Raw genomic sequence first — 20,186 nt, 5'->3', positions numbered from 1 at the left:
AGCAATATGAGAAAGGCACCAAAACAGCACATCTTGAAAGAAACAAGATGAAAAAGATAGGCAGTCATTCTCAAACACAAGTGGTAGTTCTCTAATCACAAAGCAGGTCGCTAGTGGAGTGCTTCCCGTGAGCAATACATCTGTGGTTTTGCAAACCTTATAGGCACAGTTCCTATTGCAAGCTAACATCAATATTTTCATTGCTAGCAAGTTCAGTGCAAATATGTGTCTTTGTCAGTAAAACTTAGAACATTTTAATCGCATTTCAAATCTTATTTTCATTAATTACCACATAGCTTCATTTTTAAAAATCGGGATTTTTAAAAAGAATAAACAATTGTAGAAGACATAGTTTCTCTGTGTTTAAATATGCATTCTGATGCCCATATCTATCACAATAGATCATAGGTATTAAGATATCTTAAATGTCTCCTTGGAGACACCCTCAAAATCTTAAATTTAAGGAGTTCCAGGTAAATCCAAACCTTGCTCCCAAGCGGGGATCCAGCAAAAGGTTCTCATCGTATGAGGATGCTGTGAGGTTTGATGTCCTAGTGAGCAGAAGGTGATCTTTGGTGGGCAATGGATCAACCCTTCTAGGTTGTGCTGCAGCTCACTGCATCAGAGATGTAATCCCAGGTCTTATTCCTCTCTGTTTCCAGAGGTGGTTATATAATTGGAATATCTTCAGGTATGCAAGAGTTACCGATGGGATATGTCATATCAGAGGACATATCTGGAGGTTACAAAGAAACAGAAAATCAAATGAAACATAAATAGTTCAATTATACTTAACAAAACTGGTAATATGTTTCCTAAGAAAATATGTGATTTTAGTGGCAATTTTCCTATGCAATATTTCAATGCTCAGGAATGTCAGAAGTTAAAAAGTCACCATTTCAAAACAAACGATGGTATTTCAATGGAAAATGTTGGTTTCTATTCACTTGAACAACACTGATTGTTGGGAATGTTTCATCCTACAATAGCTTTCAGTACGTTAGTCAGTTTTAGCTACCGCTCTCAAAAGGGGAGTAAAGGGGAAGGGGAAAATTCTTAGCAGAGAAAGCAGGGTTTAGGATGACAGGAGCTCCTCAGTGCAGAGTAGGAAGGTGAGTTTGTGTAGGACCCACTCTGCCCAACCCGTCTCTCTCTTAACTTTAGCTTGGAGCAAGCGTCAGATCCCAATGTAAACTTTCCCATCTGTGTTATTCTATTAACTGAAAGGGAAAGGGATTAGCATGTGTACTTGTCACATCTTTTGACCTGCTGCATACTGAGACCGAAGGTAATGTTAAAGCAAACAGCATTCTTCTTCCCCTGCCAGGATAAGCAGGGCATGGGGCGGCATTCTGCTCAAAGAAAAGAAAGCCAGACCACGTAACACAAAGTATGTGCCCCATGCAAAAATAAATCTTGGAAGCTGCAGACTTCCAAAGGGTATACCTTAAACAGGGCAAGAGGGAAAACATCTGAGAGGAAAGTTCTCCTTGCTGCCAAGCACCAGATGGAGGAGGGCCTTCCCACAGAAATAGCTGCAGAAACCACTGCCAGGCAAGGAGGTCCCGCTCGTCCTGCTGCTAAGAGCATAGTGGATGAGAATGTACTACTCTGATAAAAACACTTGTTCCAGAGAAGGGAGCTGGAATGTGGCACTGTGCTTTACAGTGTGACAGAGTCCAGCCTGTATCCCTGAAAGAAGTATACAGTTAAGGTTAATATGGCTTGGGTTTCATTCTTCCTTTTCTTATGGAATCCATTTTCTTCCTTAATGTAAGTTTAAAGAGCACATGTGCACACACAGGCAGGCATAATGGCAACAATAATCTGCTTTTCTTCTCCCTTCCCGTTTTATTTCCACAAGGCCTTTCCTGTGACTGGGACAAGATGAAGCTTTGGACGGTGACACTGATGGAGAACATGTTTGGGTATAGAGGGTTGGCCAAATGAAGCTAGGCATCAAAAATCTTTTTCAAGTGTTTCAGTTAACTTGGCACTAAATTATTCATAGAAAAGAAAAATTGAGGGCTTTCCACTCCTGCTTGCCCTAGGTGCCCCTGGTTCCTTTGTTAAATCAATAGAAGTGCATGCAGTTGGTCAAAGAAGAAAACAAATGCAGCACCTCCAGGATGATCTGAGCAGTTCAGCAATGGGAAAGAAGGCCGTTAGCGGTATTGCTGCCACAGAGAGCCAAATGAATGGGACGGGATGTGCTGGGTACAATGTGCTCAGGAAACAGGCTCTTCCAAGAAGGCTTCAGGTACGCCCTGATGTTCCCAACGTTTGAGTGAGAGCCACTGTAATAATTACAGCCAAAAGCTGAGCATCCGATATCAACAGAGAAGACAGTTAATGGAAAGTATTAACCACAACTAAAACACAGTTCCACCTTGGGATCATTTTCCCTCCTCAGAGTGCAAGAAGTGTATCAGCATATCAGGGTGAGTCCAGCAGTGGGCTGTCAAGACAGCTGAACAGATGAGGGAGGTGAATTTGTTCATCCTGGAGAAGAGAAGGTTAAAGGAAGGGGTTCTGTATTGTGCCTTCTACTAAGGCACTGGATAATTACAAAGGAGGTAGTATCCAACTTCTCCCAGATAAGTACAGCAACAATGGTGAGAGGCAACAGCCATTAGTTGCAGCAGAACTAATTCCTGTTCCACTTAAGAAGAATCATCAAGTGTACAGCTAAGCTCTCCAGCAGGCTGCAGAGTGAAATACCCAACACAGAACATGGTGCAGAGCAGCCTGAGCAGCCTTTTGAACTTGGCCCTTTTTTAATCAGAGACCCAGACCAGAGGATCTGTAAAGGCCAGTCCCAATCTTAACCAGTCCACGACTCTGAGAATATCAGTTATATTTTTGCAGTGATGTAGACATTCCCTTGCAGAAATCCCCATCTCCTATCTCATCCACAATGCCACCCTCTGATTTAAACTCTCACTCCCACAAAATAGAAGACAGAATGAAGCATAGCTGAAAATACGATCTGTACCACCTGCCGTTTGTGACTTCACTGCAGGCCTTTCCATTCCCTGTGAACACTGTCATTCTCCCCATATTTTATCTCTGTGGGACAAACAGGTCAAGAAGACAATGTTGTACTAGGAAACACACAGCTACACAAACACACAGCCCTGTTTATGGATGCCCAAGTCCACTTCTGCATGCTGCTTGCTCTGTCACCTCAGGAAGTGAATAAACCTCACTCCCTTCCTCAATTGTCCCTATGCCAGGGGCACAGATGCACACTGTGGACAAAAAGCAGCTTTGCTGCTTTTGATTCTCCAGGAAAAAAAAAAAAAAAAAAAAAAAAAAAAGTCTAACTACATTGACAAAAGAAATACCCTTAAAACCTGATGCATCTGCTCTTGCTAGAAGAGCCGTAACAGTAGAGGGTCTGTAGAGAGGACAGCTCAGGATGGCACAACCTCCCCACAGCAACAAGTGGTGGTATCAAAACAAATCTAGCAGGGCGTGCTAAAGAGGAATGTCATGATTTCTCCTTGAACTCAGTCTAAATAAGATGGGAAATATTTCCCCATGCTCTGTAAAGCGTTAGGCAAACGTGGGTTAAAGTTATAGGGAAATTCAAGAGAGATGCAGTCAGCAATATGAGGCTTCTCCTGTGCTATGTGGCAGTGGGTGAGATCAGAGGGACCAACACTGAGACTGCTCAGCTCTGATAAGAGTGTACCTAGAGCAGGTATCAACTCCTCTCAGAACAGATTACTGAACCAATGCTTACGCCTGTCTGTGTTATTAAATACAGCCATTTAAATGAAGTGATTGGGAGTGTTTACAGGGCATAAATATGAGCTAAACAAAGAATGTACTTTTGGGAGGCTATGCAGGATGGGTCATTGCTTTGCTGAAAATAAGTGCTCAGACTTTGCCAGATTTACTATTTTCCTTTTACATGATTGGAAGGATTCAGGCTGACAGTACAAGACAACAGTGCTGCAAACTGCCCCATACAGCCCCCCTCCCTCCTCATTTTCTCCTCTCACACTCTCCTTACTGCCTTTGTATTACAACCTAGTGATGGACCATGACACTTATCCCTGAGGTTGATCACACATGCATGATGGCTGTTTTATTAATAACTAATAACAACATTATAATGTTATTTTCATGTACCTTGTGTATGCATTCACGGCTTTGCTGCTGCTGTGCTGTATAACACCAACTGCAGCAATAAGGCACGCAGAAAGCCCACCTGTTGGAGACAGAGCAATGAGCTGTGCTTAACCAACACTGCTTCAGCACACGCTTACAGTACGGCACACTGACCTTGCAATGGCCGCACAGGAACCTTGTGACAATTATAGACTGCTCTCCTGAGGCCCAACTTAATTTCACAGCCACTCACACTCTGCTCCTCGACATTCTGCAACAGAAAAGTTACCAGATGGAAATTCAGTGAATTGGAGATGCCATCAGACGTCCGTTCTCATGGCAGTCGCACTCATGTCTTTGTATGATACATCAGACGCGTGCTTACCGAGTGAGCACTGTTGACTTCCAGCTGATAGTAGGAACCTATGCCTAACTCAAAAGCACGAACACTAACTTATGCCTAACACTAAAATAAGAACGACATGTTACTCCTAACACTAAAATAAAAACAGGATGCCTATGCCTAACTCTAAAATACTAAAAGTAACCTATGCCTAACACTAAAATACTAACAGTAATCTATGCCTAAAACTAAAACTGAACTAAATACTAAAATCAGCAACAAAAACAAGAACTGAGATATAACTCCTGCAGCATTTAAATGGGAAGGGAAGCTCACAGAACTTGGCTCCAGAGGAGGATCAGATGTTAAATAATGCCACCCAGCTAATGCTGGGGGCAGGGGCCGCGCAGCGGGTAAGGAGCCGAGTGCCTGGACCAGCGATGGCGGAGCTGTGACGGTGCCGATGCGGGGCCTGGCACGGTGGTGTGGTGCCAGGCCAGCTACGCCGCAGGCGGATCCACCTCCATGGGCTCTTCTGGGGGTGGCTCCACCTCCATGGGCTCCACGGTGGTGGTCACGCTGCTGGTCCAGGTGCGATGGAAATGGATCCTGCCCCTCCTCCGCTTGATGGTAATGGCGGGCCCCCTCTTCCTCTTCGCTTCTGGGAACCCAAGCTCCCTCTTCCCATTTAAAATTGGGCAATCTTCGCCCCTCGCCCTCTTCACTCCTGACATGGCTGTCAACTGCCAGAGCACTCAGAGGCGAGTGCGTTGCGTGGGGCAGCGGTGACCAAGGTGACAGCTTTGACATGCCGAAGGTTCCAAAATGGCAGCCGCACTGCTGGCAGTGGCGTTCCACAGAGGAGGAGGAGGGGGCTGGAGGACAGGGCACGGGATGCGAGGTAGAAGGCGCTCCCTGTGACCAGGGGGCAGCCCTTCTCTCTGGCAAGCAAGAGGGCACAGAGGAGCCGGCCCCGACAAAAGGGCCCTCAGCCTCCTTCACCCTCGCCTTCCTTCCACAAGGGAATCCCCTTCTCAGCCTGGGACACGCAGCACACAGCTGCTCGCTGAGTGCTCTCCTCAGCTCAGCACCAAGAGCAGCAGGCTCCAAAGTGCACCTGACTACGCCTGCCTCCTGGGAGACAGAAGCCCTGCTTGCCATGTGAGCATCCAGCGCCTCTTCTTGCACGTCACCTCTGGGGATTCAGCCATTACCTACAATAAATACATCCAACTGAATTCCAAACAAAACTTTCAGAGTCTCAGAGGAAATATGTTACAGGGAACAACCTTCCTCAACAAGGGGCTTTGTTACTCATCTTGTTTATAAAGCCCTTGCATTCAAAAATCCCCGAATAGCAGATCCAGTATTTGCTGTATCATCTCAGCCAGCCTTGGTGGCAAGGACATGGTAGGAAAGTACTGCAGGACACAACTTTCAGAGGACACCCAGGTGCTTGGAAGAATGTCAGTCACTGCAGGCCTGTGGAGTACATGAGCGTCCTTTACCTACTGCAGATGCTCAGCTATGGCAAGTGAGCATCTCACCTTGACTTCTAAAGAAATCCCAAGATGACATTTCCCAAGGCACGTGCATTATATACTTACTGACCAACAGTGCATTTCCAAATATAGAGTCCTGACAATATCCATGTAGATGTCCCTACAATTAGCTTCCTTTGAGCGTGGCTGCTGGGAGATGTTATTACTCTAAGCCAGATATGAAGCTGCCAGAGTCCTAGGTCTGAGAGCTGCACAAACAGACTGTCCTTTTAGATCAAGCAATTAATACATGCTTTTGTATAGGTGTGTGTAATAATGTTTGTGTAAATATTCAAACACAAAAACAGAGACGTACCCATGCACATATGCCCTGCACACTGCCAGAGAATGGAGTGAAAAAAAACCACAACTACACATCAGGGTAGTGCTTTACATAAGAAATTTGCGGTCTCCTGAACTGGACAGGCAATATCAGCTTTCCCCAGGATTATACAGATTGTGTACCAAGTCAGTGGCTTTAAAAGACTACCGGTGCGCTCAACAGAACTCACCAGTACTCCTTGGCAGCCTTCCACTCTAGCTCTGTACTGGCCAAATAATCTGCCTAATGCATTTTAAGCCTTAATTAGATTTTTCTGACTCTTATTTTTTCTGCTTGAAGAGCGTATTAGCTCAAGGACCAAGTATTTATAGCCCGCTTGGTGGTGTTCTGACACCAAATGCCAGTATTTCCACTGCATGGCACTGCCAAGGCCTAAGGACTCACACATCTACAGGCACAAACACCATATCCTTAATGCTTTGAAATGCCAAAAGAGAGAAACTTGATGATTTGCCCTTATTTTAGCAGTAGCAAAGTGAAAGGAAAACACCATGTGGAACATTTTAATACCTGAAACATTTCTATTTACTTAAGTAACATTGCAGTTTTTCCAATTAGGATATTTTATACCTTTTTTTTTTTTTTTTCCACTTTCTGTTTGTCCTCTGTTTTATTTAATCACAACATGTCATCAAACTCTATATCTGAACTTGTCTGACTTTCACCTTTTCTCACTAACAATTCCAGTCTTCTGTTTTCATTTCTTAGTTGATGGGGCCTGAAACCTATGTAGGATGGTGAGATTTCTGATAAGAACATCTCCAGTTTTTCCTGTTTTACAGCAGCTGAACAATGGGAGCACTGAACCACTGCTCAAATGTATTCCAGAGATACAGACCACTTTTTTTTTTTTTTTTTTTTTTTACACAGATAAATTTAGATCGACTCTCTAATACAATGAGGAACAGCAAACAGTACTTGTGGGATCTCACAGGCAAAAAATATAGGTGGGAAAGCTTCTGAAGCTGCGACAGCAAACAGCAAATAATCATTGCCTTCAGCTTCATGCTGGTTTTTGAAGGGCAGTAAACCCTCTAATCAGCTAAGTGATAGAAGCATAGGTCTTGTTTGCACTTGATTTTCCCTCTTTTTTTCCTCCCTTGCCAGCCACTGGGGTACCCCCAAGCTCTGTGCAGCCCTGCCCTGTTGGCCTCTGACCATCCCCATTGCCACCAGTGCCGCTCACAGAGCTCCTACCAGCTGTGGTTCACACTGTACAGCTTTTAAGTGAAAGTGCATCAGGATTAAATCACGTCAGGTTTTTCCTGCTACCTGGCCATGCTGTGTCGGTGTTGGTGTGAGCAAGCGTATCAAGACCTGCTCCTTGCAAGATGAAAACAAGGCTCTCTCAGCTTCAATTTGAGTTTCGGACCACAGTTTGTCAAAACGTGGATGTGAAATGATCTCTGTCAGTTTACTTATCCCTTCATGCTGATAAAGTCCTACCATTCCAGCACAAAGTCCTCAGAGAAATCCGTAAAACGAAAAAATTAAGAAAAAAAAAACCAAGCTAAACCAACTCTCAAATTCCCATGTAAACTGGGTTTAAGAGTGGAAAATTTCTTCTACCTATTCTTTGGGTGGTACAAAAATCTAGAATTCCTATAGCCCTGCTTCCTTGCGCCAAGTCAAACAAGGATATTGTCCTTTTAATGTCTTGAAGGCTCTGTTTTCTTGTAATGCCAAATGCAATATTTTTTTGAAAACACTACACCAGAAGTTTCCCAGCTGAGAAAACAGGCTGGTGAAAAATGGTTTCAGAAAACGAAATAAACCATGCAAAAGCTGTTCAGGGTGTGTGTATGAAATGAACATCTGGATTTGGCTTGTTAAACTGCCTCCTTTTTTCCTCTCTCTCCCCCTCCTTTTTCTTTTTCTCACAGCTGTTCGAAAGAGTCCTAAGGGCAAAGAGACAGGTCAATGGACTGGGTTACACCTTTTTTTCTTTCTCTCTTTTTTCAAACCTCTTTGCACCTACGCAAGGAATCCAGGCCACATGTGTGTTTAATAAGTAGGCACAAACACGAGAGAGAAAAAAAATATCTCAATTCCTGTTGGTTCTTAGCAAAGACACTGAAGGAAAAATAAACTCCGGATTTCAGATTTTCTCTCTCTCTCAAAGAAAAAAAAAAGGAAAAAAAAAAAAGAAACCTTATGGTTCCAATAAAATATTTCTTCAGAAACCCAATGGATTTCATTTTTTAAAATCACGGTCTTTGCAGAGTGTATCTTTTTCTCTGCCCCCTCAGAGAGAAATAACAATGGGTTAATCCATAACCTGCTGGAGCAAGAGGAAATTATGAAATGCCAGTGGCCTGGTTTCATTGAACCAAGTCTTCTGATACCACTACACAGATACATAAATTTGTATTGAATGGGTTCAGATCTAATTTCAAGCTGCAACTTCCCCAGTTGAGGGGAACAACAGCTTGAGTAGCGCAGAAACAAATCAGAACAAAAGGAACTGGGAAATTATCTGGAGAAGACAACTTCTGAGAAACAAACAATTTGCCTTTTTCTACTACTCCTACGCCCTGTGGCATTGCTAAAGCCACAGCCAGCAGCAGAGCATCCTTCAGCCATGGCAGGCTTCCGCACCCTGCCCCAACAGGACTAGGGGCATTGCTCCCACGTGGTTCTTCTAGTCAGCATACCAGGGCTGTGCTGGGCCTGACCCAAATCTTTGGGCTGTATATCAGATGAACAAATTATATGTATTAGCTTGCAATCAGGCTAAGGTAGCCATAGACCACTTAAAATTATCTCCACTAAAATAGTGTATTCCCTCTGGAATATTGCCATGGGGCACTGCACTTTCATGTGCACAGATGGGGCCTATCAAGGAACAAGGGCACAAACCCAAGGAGACACTGATAGTTGCTATACATAAACAAAACAAAAACCCTTCATATTTTAAACTTTCTGCATTAAAACTTGAGCTTTCTGCTAAACTAATAGCAATTTTTATGCAGCTTGGGCACATCTACACTTGATACATGGATTTTAAGCTTAGACCCCAGTATTACACACCTGCTGATCCTCACAGTAGCAAACTTGAGCTATGACTGCTGACTACACCTAACTTTACTCTTGCTCCTCTGAATTTGGCTTGAAGTTAGCCACGATATTGCAGCCCAGTAATGCAACAATATGAGCCCCCAAGTATTAGAGTTTATTTGGAGAATATTACTTTGGCTAGAAAATTTATGTTGAAAATCAAAGTATCCTTAGTAAAACAGAAGTCCCAGTGCCTGGAAGGAAGCTCTATTGCCTGACTTTAGAACAACTCAGGCCACACAAAGACATTTTCTGGAGAAAGCCTTTGCACAAAACCTCCATCAGAGAGCCAGAATCTATCAATAGGTGCTGCATGTCCAGACTGGATAAAACACACAGTGACAGTGATGAGCTTTAGGAAGGTCTTCCCAGAGAGAAGGCAGTGCTGTTTGATGAACCTGGATTTGAACTATCTAAGCTCTCTTAAAAATAAAAAATAGTAACACGTTAACAACAAACAAACACCAGTCCAATCCCACTGCTTCCTTGCCTGCCTGCACCAGGTCTGCATGGGGATGCATGGCCAGGAGACCAATTTAAGTCATAGAACAGCTTGGGTTGGAAAGGACCTCAAAGGTCACCTAATCCCAACCCCCTGCCATGGGCAGAGCTGCCGACAGCTAGATGAAGCACTAGATCAAACTGCCCAGAACACCATCCAAATCTCAAATAGGAACTTGCCTCGCATTGCATAACTCTCGTGATGGTGACAGGGAATTAAGTTTGGTCTTCAAAGAACTAATTTGCTGCTGCCTTCCAAACTCACATCTGCTTCAGTAGGGCTGAAAGGCAACAGTACCCCAAAATCCAGCTGAAGGCAAAGCAAATTACATTTCTCTCCTCTTCCCCATTATTATTATTTTTTTCTTTTTTTGTACAGACCGTGAGAGGAGCATGGCAGTGAACATTATTTATGGAGCACCTAATAAAAATGCTATGGGGAAATAATTACTGGAAACATCTGACTGTGTGACTGTAAATGCCTCGGCCCCAGTGCGCTGATTTAATGGACCGCTGCTTTACTCTGCTATGCCTCGTGCTACCGACTGCAGGCCCCCTGCCCTCCTATTAAACTGCCTGCGTCGCCGCGAGGCCGGGACTCGGCTCACCAGCTTTATGGCAGCGTTCCAGGGAGCGATGGTGATGGTGGGGTGACTCTGTGCTCACAGTGAGGCCTCGGGAGGGAATAGGGGCTTTGTGGCTGGGCAGAGCTTCACAAAGCCATCACAGTGAAGGTTTTGTGGCTCTGGCATAGAGCAACCCTTAGCAGCGCAGTTGCCAGGTGCTTTCAGGTATTTCTGACTGATGCTAGGATGTGAATCCTTCCCTCATTTTTTAACCCCATTCCTTTATGATCCACAAACCACCAAACTGGTTTCTTACTGCCTCTTTAAAAAATTGCATTTAAATTATCCTTTCTTGACCTTCTGAACCCACGTGGCACCAACCCGCACAGCCTCCCCACACAAAGGGCTCTTACCCCACGGAACCGCTAATCCTCACCGCCTTTTTGCAACCAGATGCAAGAACTTTCAAATTCACAGGCACCTTGTAAGTGATACGGAGAACACCAGGAGCTGCTTTCATTTGCAAAAACAGGCCTGAAGAAAGACCTGAAGGCTGTCACTTCACCACCGCAGCTGACTCGCTAAATGAAGAGGAGAGAGCAAAAGGCAGCTGACAGCAAGAACAAAACCATCCCCACTCTTTCCAAGCCCAGCAGTTAGCACGTCTTTTTTTTCTTCTTTTTATTGCTGGTTTTAATGTAATATTTAAGTTGGAAGTAAAACAGACCATGGAACGTTAAATCACTACCAAATGCAAATTTACCTACGTATCTGAACTAAATTTTCTCCTACATTTACAAAGCAAAATTCTACCTTTTCAACTGTGGGCTCCCATTACATTTAATGGGGGAGGAGCAAACTGCAGATGTTATTTGGAATATACATGCACTTATCTTGTTGTTACAGGTCTCCCTTGCAGAACTAAAAGAGAGCTTTAGTTCCAGACAGTATCTCTCTGGGGTCATACCCAATGAATGGTGTTTTTTGAAAGGATTATTTCAAAGGAACTCTGAGAAAGAATCTAATGACTTGCAAGCTACAGAATTGCAGCACGGGAGGAAGTAGATAATGGAATATGACAGCAATGCATTTTTCATAAACCCAGTGATTTCTATCATAACAAGAAGCCCATCTATAATTCGGAGAACTCCCCCCACCCCCTAAGAAGGAAACCTACACTGTTGTAGAAAGTGCACTGGAGTACGAAATGAAACAATAATGATGATGATGTTACTGATGAATCCCACAGCTCTGCCTTCCCTCCCATCTCTCTGTAGTTCCAAGAGGAGCAGCTCCGATCCCTCTCAGCCTCAGCACCGCTAACCTGGGGAGCTCGCAGGCACACATCAGAGACCTCATGATAGATGAGGAACCCTAGAGAAGAAGCTGTTCTTTATCTGCTGAAAGTTAAGGCCTGCATCTGCTCTCAATTAGCAGGCAATTAGGGGAGTTGAAAACAAACCTGTTTACATTGGCTATGAAGCCTAAAATAATTTGTGAGATGTCAGGACGGGATATTAAGATGTTAATGATCTTCTTTCTTCACTTTTTCGCATGCAGTGCAGTATCACATTTTCCTCTCCAGCTCTGTACGGGGACAGACTGATGGACATCTGGGAGGGCATGGGACACTGCGGGCAAGTTGGGGTGGAAGCAGTGTGTCTTATGAATGCGTGTGCTGGGGACCTGACAGTGAGGAGTTCTTTGCAAAAAAGTAGGGAGGAAAAAAAAGGAAGAAAGGTGGCTGTTCACCTGTAATTGTGAAGTAATGTCAGGTCACACATTGCAGCATTTAGAGGGTTCACGCACAGTTCCCGTAGCAAAAGGCCAGTCTGCAACCTGCTGCTGAAGTGACTGCAGAAATCCCAGACCGTTTGCAGCCTTGTGCTGGACCTGCTCTGCCTGGGCCATTTCTGACCCCACACCTCCCTCACAACACCGCTGACCGGTGAGGCTGCCTGCTGTCCAGCATGCACCCTGCCTGAAGCATCTCTGGAAGGCCACAACCCCTAAACCTCAGAGCTGGGAGACCATCCTGCTTATTTCTGTGCTGCCTCCTCCCGAACACCTACCCGCAGTGCTAGCACTCAGCACCCAGCCCTCTGTTCAGCAGGGCTGAGGCTCCTGAGGGCACAACCAACATCTCTTACTTTTCCCTGAGTCACTGCTGCTCTGCCACATCCAATGCTTTGCAGAAATGTCTTCCTTGAGCAGAAGCTGAGAAGTGGCATCGATACCCTTTACTTCCGAAGTCACAGAACTGGCTTCCTTTACTACGAGACAGTAGAATGGGTCAGAAGAGCAGCAGTAGGCTGCTGTCCTGGAGGCTGCCCAGGTTAATGCTGTCAGACAGAGCGCAGAAGTCCTGCCCTCAGATGACACAGTCAATACATTTAACCTCTGACCCTCATAACTAACCAAAAAATATTTCGGGTAAAATTACATTTTTATCATTCCAACTCATCAACAAAATGGCCCTCATTACTTATGGCACGCATACGTAGGCCTAAATTCCCCTCTGCCCTCCGTGTTTCCAAAGTCTGGTGAGCACCATGTGCACCACAGGTGCCACTGTGCCCTCTTGTGTTCTCCTCTTGGCCATCCCCTCTGTTGTCCTCCTTTTTTCTTTCCACCATATACTGCTGATCCAGCTCTAATAAGAGCCAGGCGCTCAGCCCCCCAGGCTACAAAGTAGCTTTAATTATAATATTAATAGCATTCTGCTAAATAAGAAAAAGAAACAAAAAAAACAACAATCAACAAATAGGTCAGTATTTGTGGTTACATTTTTCAATGTCCTGGTGTTTGTTTTCCTTCCAATTTTATGTTTCTCGCTGGCATTTATAATGCCTAAGAGACATTCCAGAGGCCAAGACACAGGCGATTTGATCTTTGCATGATACTCCTGACTTCCCACAAAAAGAAATACTGGGAGGAGATCAGATCTACGTTATAGTGCTCCCAGAGGTACACCCTTGAGCCTTGACCTCCCTTTGATGAAAAGCAGGAGAGCTCAGTATTATTAGTATTTATTGTTATTATCTTAATTGCTGCTATTATTAAGCAGCCCATGAAATAGATTAATAGAAATAACGCAAACACAGGCATCTGAAACACAAATTCGAGCACCAAGAAAAGACACCTCCTATTTACCAAATATTAAACCAGATTCATTTAATGCTTTCCATTAATAACTCCTGCTGCGTGAGTCAGTGAATAGGAAAGGTTTGGATGAACGTGTACGGTGCAGGAATGCTCTCCTCTGCGAATACTTCTTATTTTAAAGATTGGGGGGAAGAAAAGAGAGAAGCATTATATCGGCCTCGTATTTTAGTTTCTGTCGGCAGCATTCAGACCGAGTCTGTTCAGAAGTCCAAAAGAAGACAAAAACAAAGGCAGAAGGTGACAGCAAGCCCTGGATGCGCAGCGAGCCCAGAGCTGGGGCTGATAGCGGCCGGTGCCGCCAGCTCTGCTCATTCACTCCCAGCTCTATTGGCTCCTCACAGCTGAGAGTAGTAAAACATGTTTTTGTCAGTAAATTAAACGGCTGTGACTCAGACATTGACACACAGGGTGCAGTCGCCGTGTGTACAGTAACATGGTGCCATATTTAGAGCCTCTAACCATAACCACACTTGCAAAAAAACTGCATTAGATCAGCAGCCAGTTTCCCGGACTCCCACTCCTTGTTTCTGCCTTCAGGAATTCAGATTATTTGTCTTGTACCAAATAAAGTTGCTTAGGAGATAAAACAGTGAGAAGGAAAAACAGAGGGGCCTGACAATTAATCTGTTCTGGCTTGAATAGATAATGCTTATAGTGGAAAATAGCAGATAGGGGGAGGAAAAAGTATTGTTCCTTACTTTCTATTTTTTAAACTTTTAGAAAGTCATCGTTAGCAGCAGATACTCAATTAACAGAAGTGGCAGCCAATCTTCATTAATCACATTTGTCCTCATCAGGACTGCCTGTGTGTATCAGCACAGACAAGGCAGCGTGAGCTGCAGCGCTGCATTCAGCACTGTGTGCCTACAGCTGTTAGCGCTGCACAGGGAACTGCTCTGGTTTTCCCCACTAAGAGCAGGTTTGGTGTGTTTGCTTTGTTTCCTTTATATATATGTGTGTATATATATATTTAATAAAAAAAGACAGAGAAGTATTGCTGGGAGGAGGAAGACAGTGAGAGAAGCACACAGTTGCACAGGATGTTTTGGGATTAGAGGGGATCAGAAGCTCATGCTCTCATTGCAAGGGAGACTGCTTAGCAGTGAGAACAGCCAAGATCAAAGATACCTGTCCTGGGAAAGGAGGGGCAGATAAACATCGAGAGTGGGAGAAGATGACAAGTGCAGGAGAAGGGGATCCGGGACATATCAGATAACTCTGACCTCGGTCCCCAAACGTCTACTGCCTGGTAAGGAAAAGGAGTCAGCCCTATACAGGTGTATTTATTATTTTGTCTACGCTTGTTTCTTTCCCATGGTATTGAGAGGGAATCGTTTTAGCTCCGCAGGCAACACCTGCACACACACTGCTCCCAGAACAAACGTCCGAGGAATTACCCGGTGAGCAGGGAGTGCCCGTGGGGCTGGGAGGCATGGAGAAGTCATGGACTTCAAGTGCAAGAGGTCATGGCCGTGGCTTTAGGGCAGTTGCACCACAGAGCTGCCTCAAACACAGTGCCAGGCACCGAGGGAGGAAGCATCCCAGACTTGGCACTCTTTTGGTAAAAGCACAGAAAGAAAACAAAGGGCGACGGGAACAAGAAAAATGTGAAAAGGGAATCAACTATTGCCCCGCTCAGATTAGTTAAATGCTGAGCTCTGAAGAGCCCTCTTCTCACAACAGCACTGACATGTGCTACTGACCTGGTTCCTTCTGATGCATCATCTGGGCAAGGAATCAGCTGAGCCCAGTTAGCCAGGGTACAATGGAGACCAAAAAAGAAACCAGAGCTGAGAAAATGAAGGCTTTCAGCAATACTGCTATTTTGCAGCGGACCCTGGGAAGTCCCTTAGGTCAGCTTCCTGCCCTCAGCAATGCCTCTCCATCGCAGGAGCACAGCATCGCTCCCAGCCCACTGATCGCCCCTCGGGAGGAGGGCAGCAGCGGAAGGAGGGGGCTGGCTGGCTCTGCCATCGCTGTTTGTTTTCTGGGAAGTCAGACTTGGTCAAGTGGAATGAATCTTGCGTTCATTTTAGGAAAGTTTATATTTGACTCTGGCTGGGCTGGGGAGGAGGTGAGTGATAGGAAGGGGAGGGATGGACCAGAGATCGTGTGGGGCTGCCCCAACACCGCAGGCGGCCCTCCCACTGTTCCCAAGGCAGCGGGATGAAGCAAAGCACCAAAATCAAACACCTTGATTTATTTATTTTTTCCTTCAAAGCTCAGAGATGACTCTAAATCTAAATCCACCTCTTACCCCACAGCTGACCTCGCAACCCATGGAAAAAAATGCAAACTAAGTCTCTGACTTCTAAAACTCAACTTCGAGACTGCAGAAGAACACTTCCAAACTTTGCAGCACAACCCGACTTGTGCTGCAGCAATCTCTATTCGCTGTCTACGTCTCTGGCGGTCTGTGGAAGCCACTGTTGCCTTTCAAGAGAAAGCAAGGGGCTGCTTCACTTTGTGCAGGTGCTGGAGTTGTTCTGCTGCCACGGGGCACAGCACTACAAGGGGAGGAAGGAGCTGGCCCAGCCCCGAGGCTCACACCAGCTTTGCAGCAGTTACACAAAGCGCTTCTCAACTTTTTGGGCCACATCCTAGCAGCAGGGTGGGGGAAATAGCTGCAAAGCAGGCACGGCATCGCTCCCTCTCCAGTAACTGCACAGGGAGTGTAAGCAATACAGCCTTGGCTGCATGCAGAGGAAGCAGTAAATGGAGATGCTCCGTGCAGACTTTGCGTTCCCCCATGCAGCGTAAGCCAAAACCAGTCCCTGCAATTCAGTGCAATAATATAGAAAGCTTGCTGGCTACCTCTCCCACCCGTCTCCTGTGGGTATGGAATCCTGGCCTCTGAGGAAACCAAGAATGCCATCCTTCTAGATTTATAATCACAGAGATTTATAAAATACTGTGCTGTTGTGAGATGCCTTGAAGTGAAAGGGGAAAATAAATAAATAAGCTATGTGGGTGTTGCCACTGGAAAAAAAAATCTGATCTCAATCAGCCAGCCACATTTACTACTCTGCATCTGTAGCCGGGCTTACTAAATAAACCACCCCTATCATCCCTTCATTCTTTTCAATGCTTCTTAGGGGCATCCATCTTCTTTAACACAGCGTCCCTGATTTCAAAAGCCAGACGCAAATTAATTCCGGGAATCCTACGGTGGGGAGACATTAAAGCCCATTTAGAGGTTTCTGTGGAAGCCTCTCTCCATGCCTCTTTGAGCCAGCTCAGGCTCAGAGCAGAGCAGGCTGGAGCCAGCCTGGAGGAGCAGGGGGTTATAGGTCTGCGGCAGACGGCAGGGACACGCTGGGCTGGGCTTGTGCAATAAGCCAGGGTTTTGTGTTCTGTGGTGGGGTGTCGGTGTGGCATGCGTGGGAGGAGGGGACAGGGCAGAGCTCTGTTTTAGAGAACTAAATTAAATATTTCTTTTTATTTTCGTTTTAACTCCTTCATCCTTAGTCCAGGCACTAAATCTCACAGGTTTCATTTCCAGAGACCAGCTGCATGCAAGATTTCCTCCCCAGCTCCCCGAGCCTAGGAAAAATAAGGGTGAGAAATAAGGAGGGGGAGTACAGCCATAATATTCCAAAGGAACATGTCTAACACATCTCCAAGGGCCTGCAAGGAGGAAGGAGGCTTGCTGCAGGTTTGGGGTTAGGTTCCTGCTTTGGGTGAGGTGTTAAGCATCTCTCCCTCCAACACATCAACATTTGCCTCGAGAAGTGCCTCTGTGCTGCTTGCTAACGCTGCCCCGAGGCATGGGGAGAGCTGGGAGGATGAGGACGGGGACCTGGCTGCCCTGGGTCAGTGTGTCCTGGCTGCACACTCAGCTGCTGGCAGTGCTGTAGAGCATCGCTGCACACTCACTCCTAAAAGTCGTACATTTTGTCAATAGCCCCTCTTATTTTCATATTAAATTTGTGGGGATTTTTTTTTTTCCGGGTATTGTTGAACCTTGCTTCGGACAATCCGGCGGTAAAATAAACATTTCCTGAAGATACATTTCCTTCCTTTGTGCTTCAGAAGAGGAAAAACACCTTGTCCTCAGCGGATATGCGGAGAGGTTTGGGTTTGTTCTGAGAACAGGCCATCGCTGGGAGCTCAGCTCACCCCTCTGCCCGTGCCCTACCTGCAGTGTGCGGGAGCACCAAGCACTGCACCCTGTGTCTGCTCCGTGTCCTGGATCCACCCACATCTGCAGCTGCACTCAGTGACTATCCCCCACATCCAGCAACGGCCAAACCAAGAACTCAGCTCTGCTTACTCCCCGGCCTTTGGGAAGTGTTTGATCTAGCCACTAATACTATGATTATATTGGTTTCTTGCCCTTTGAGAAGCACAGGCTGAAGCCAAAGTGGTCATTGGGCGTTCAGGGAAAATGGCTGGTGATAAGAAGATGCAAGCTGCTGTACAGCAGCCAATGTCCTCTCATTGATAGCCATTTCTTTGGAGGAAGGTGGCAAAATTCAACCCGTGTTCAGGCATGGGGAGGAATTAGAGATCCGGTCATCCAGGGTCATCCAGGGCAGACAGCCTGGTGGCAGAAACACCAAGGGAAAATTGTAAAAGGACCAGTTCTGTTCAGGGGATTGGTTCTTAGTGGTGCTTCACGTTGGTTATCTGAGATTTCTGCACTGCAGGATTTTGCAAAGTGAGACCTGCTGATGGTTTGGGACAGACAATATCAGAACAGGCATTTTTCACAACGGACGAAGGTATATTACTCAGAGTGGTTCACTCCCTGGTTTTGAAAGCTCTCTTTGAGCTTTTCTTTTTGCTGGTGAAAGAACAAGACTTATTCCTGCCTATTATACAGAGCTGTGGCTTGCCTTTGGCAAGCCCACTTTGGCAGGTTCTGCCTTGGTGTCCTAACAGCACCACGAGAACAGGGGTATCTCTCTCCTCACATGCTGGGGTAAATGGTTTCTGGCTGTAACAGCCATGAGCTGCTATTAGAAAACTGCCATACAGACAGTATCTATAAATGCTTGAGAAGATAGGATCAAAAGCAGCATTTCAGGGAACAGAAACTAAACACAAAGGAATAGAAACTAAATTCCTTGAAAGATCTATAAGGAAAAAATACAAGAGACACATTAATTATTTAACAAAACTCAGATGTCCGTTAATGGCTACTTAGGCAGCATTTTGGCAGGATATCCTGTCTACTGTATCACTGTTATATCCCCGGAACTGCACATTTTGCTTCAGTTCACCCCTGAGCCATTTCTCCTGCTGCAGGCATTGAGGGCGGATTGCAGCTCCCGAGTCCTACACCCATCTGGTCCTACACCCATTCCTGCTCCTAAAGCAGTACCCAAGAAACCTTGCACTGACCACTGAAAAATCACATTGCCAGCTCTAGGGAGAAGGAAGCGCTGACGGATATTTTTTCCTCATTTCACTAAAATACAGGACCAGATTCTCGTCTACATCAGCCAGCAAAGCTTCCTAAAGTGACTGAGGTCAGAATGAAAACAGGTAGCTGGGAGAAGTCACATTCAGTGCTCTTGGGTGCCGCCTGCAGGTTTGGGAACTGCAGCTTACTAATAACTGCTCTAAATCAATGCTGAACACAGTCACTTCTGGAAGGAAAAAAGGACTAATGACACAAATTCCTGGAGAAATCAAAGTGTGAAAATATGATCTTATTTTCTCATTCTGTTTTTAGTAGACACAATATGTTCTTTTTCTCTTCTTCAGCAATGACTTAAATGAAAAGGTAGAACTTAATAAACAAGCCCACGGGCCATAAAGTCAGGCAGATCGACCTGGGAGGAAACGGGCCCAGGAATTTTCCAGATATGGCTCTCTCTGACACAACACCGTGCCTTGATGAGGCCTCATGGCCCTTCAACCACATAAATGCCTTTTTGAAGATCCTCATCCCAGCCCCAAAAGTTGGACCACATATGGAGATTTACTATTTTCAAGCAAATACACCTTTTTTTTCCCCTTCTTTTCCCCACTCATTTTGGCAAGGCCCAACTACCTCTGTTACTTTCCCAAGGCTCTGGGCTTTGCATCCACAGACAGCCCCATTGCTAACAGACAATGTGGAAGCATGCACAAGCCCTGGTTGGAGCTACCTGCCCCTGACGAACACCTCTCCTGTAAGTCTGACATTATGTGTGTCTCCCCTACTCTCTTTGTTCTCCAACCTTTCCTGAGGGCTTGGAGCTGTTTCCCAAAGGGCTCTGCATTTGTTCTGGCAGCCATCCATGCTTTGCTTCCCCACAGACCTCTGGGTCTGAGGCTGTCGCTGCCTCCACTCCTGCTCCTGGTCCCATTGCTTCCTCCCCACGTCCCACAACTCCACTCGGGCTGACCCAGTTACAAAAACACAGCCTATTTGTTTATGGAGCACATTACACACTCGAAGACAGAGTCGAAAACAGCTTAAAGGGGACGCGGAGACCTCCTGGATTAAGCAGAAGTCATTCTGATGGGCAGCTCACTTGGACAGCCTGAGCCCTGCCATCGCAGGGGCACCACCTGGGGATGGGGCAGAATGACACGGAGCGTGGCTGGCTCCTGTGCAC

The 20,186-nt window shown here is 45.6% G+C and overlaps 1 long non-coding RNA gene across 3 annotated transcripts in view; it reads right to left on the bottom strand.

Annotated features, from left to right (window-relative positions):
* The window catches only part of LOC101750167, a 60,253-nt gene that overhangs the window by 7,078 nt on the left and 32,989 nt on the right, over nucleotides 1–20,186 (bottom strand). For 2 of the 3 annotated variants that reach the window (XR_005841245.1, XR_005841247.1), the window contains 3 exons: nucleotides 4,294–4,390; nucleotides 4,141–4,219; nucleotides 486–736 (listed from right to left, as the gene is read on the bottom strand). This is a non-coding gene — a long non-coding RNA (uncharacterized LOC101750167). The remainder of the gene's footprint in view (nucleotides 1–485; nucleotides 737–4,140; nucleotides 4,220–4,293; nucleotides 4,391–20,186) is intronic. The other variant, XR_005841246.1, reaches the window with a different exon arrangement.

This window comes from Gallus gallus, chromosome 20 (genome assembly GCF_016699485.2).
Source record: "Gallus gallus isolate bGalGal1 chromosome 20, bGalGal1.mat.broiler.GRCg7b, whole genome shotgun sequence".
NCBI classification, from domain to species: domain Eukaryota; kingdom Metazoa; phylum Chordata; class Aves; order Galliformes; family Phasianidae; genus Gallus; species Gallus gallus.
Note: the sequence above shows the minus strand (reverse complement) of the source record. Positions and strands in the feature narration are given on the sequence as shown.